The sequence below is a fragment of the Phaethon lepturus genome, unplaced genomic scaffold (assembly GCF_000687285.1).
Source record: "Phaethon lepturus isolate BGI_N335 unplaced genomic scaffold, ASM68728v1 scaffold18230, whole genome shotgun sequence".
Classification (NCBI taxonomy): Eukaryota; Metazoa; Chordata; class Aves; order Phaethontiformes; family Phaethontidae; genus Phaethon; species Phaethon lepturus.
The window spans coordinates 5971-7707 of NW_010512789.1; positions in this window are offsets into that span (position 1 = coordinate 5971).

A 1737-nucleotide genomic window follows, 5' to 3' on the forward strand; every position below is an offset into this window, starting at 1 on the left:
TGTCAGGAGACAGCTTAGCAATTAGGAAGTAGCAACACAGCATTGAAGAGACCTTCTGGGCCATCAAGGGCAACTACCTGCTACTGCAAACAATTGAGTCGCATAGTTCCTGTCACAAAATTATTAAGTTAGCTTTTTTGTTGCTTTGCCCCGTTAAATTTTAATGCCCAGTTGCCTCTACCCTACAGCTTTGATGACCACATGTCAAATCCATTACAGAAATCTTGCTTGCTTTCTTTGCCAATGCGTTAATGCACTGCATGAATTGTAGAGGGGAAACGTTGCTGCATGGACAACCTTGATAGGGATTGTCCAAACCCCAAGACTTCTACTCCCTTCTGTGTATCATCTTGTGATTTTCTCCATTTTCATGCTTCTGAACGTATCTGCTGTTATAATGCTCATTTTCAGTGAAAGAGAAAGAGCTGAAGACGAACAGAATTTGATGGTAGCATTAAATATCAAAATAATTGTAAAAGAAAAACTTGTGGTAATTAAAACTGCCCCCCCTTTTTTTTTTTAAGTGATCTTTGTTTTACAACATCAAATTATATTATCTGCCTTAACAATTTTCTTTATAAAATGGTACATACAAATATGCTAAGGAGAAAACCTTAAGAAGCGCCCCTTTAGGAACACGATCATAATCTTTAATTATTTTTTAAATTAGTCCTAAGAAAAGAACAAGAGACATGATTGATTTTCTCACAACTTTCTACCCTTCCCACGGTGCCTCCTAATTTAAACTAATTCAGTGTTACAAAACCTTTGTGAACTCCGCACACTGGAAAGTGAGACGATCTTCAGGAAGAAGGCTAACAGTATCCTGGGCTGCATTACCCGAAGTATTGCAAGCAGGTGGAGGGGGTGATCCTTCCCCTCTACCCAATTCTGGTGAGGCCACACCTATAGTGCTGTGTCCACTTCTGGGCTCCCCACTACAAGAGAGTCATGGACATACTGCAGAGAGTCCAACGAAGGGCCATGAGGATGATTAAGAGACTGGAGCATCTCTCCTAAGAGGAAAGGCTGAGAGAGCTGGGACTGTTCAAACTGGAGAAAAGAATGCTTGGGGGATCTTACCAATGTATGTAGCTACACGAAGGGAGGGTGTAAAGGTGGCAGAGCCAGGCTCTTCTCAGTGGTGCCTCAGTGACAGGACCAAAGGCAATGGGCACAGACTGAAATACAGGAGGCTCTGTCTGAACATCTGGAAACGCTTTTGTACTGTGAGGGTGACTGAGAACTGGCACAGGTTGCCCAGAGAGGTTGTGGGGTCTCCATCCCTGGAGATATTCAAAAGCTGTCTGGGCATGGTCCTGGGCAACAGGCTCTAGGTGGCCCTGCTTGAGCAGGAGGCTGGACCAGACACTGCCACAGGTCCCTTCCAACATCAGCCATTCTGTGATTACATGACATCACAAGGACCTACCATGCTTTTAGCAGTTCAACACAATCATCCACTTATCATACCCAAAAACCCCCAAGTCAACAACTGCAGCTCCAAGAAACAGGAGTCATCGTGAGCACAGTAATACGTAATATCCAGGAAATCTATCACTGTCAGATCTACCCTGTTCAAAGGCCAAAAGTAAAACATTTCCACTGTATCTACTTAATATTAGGTGCCTCAAATTTAGCCTTCCTTACCTTACACTGCTCATTTCCAGCAGCCAGGGAAGTAAATTGAATAGCAATCATGGCCATGATTTGTAAATCTAATGGTGTCACGGAAAG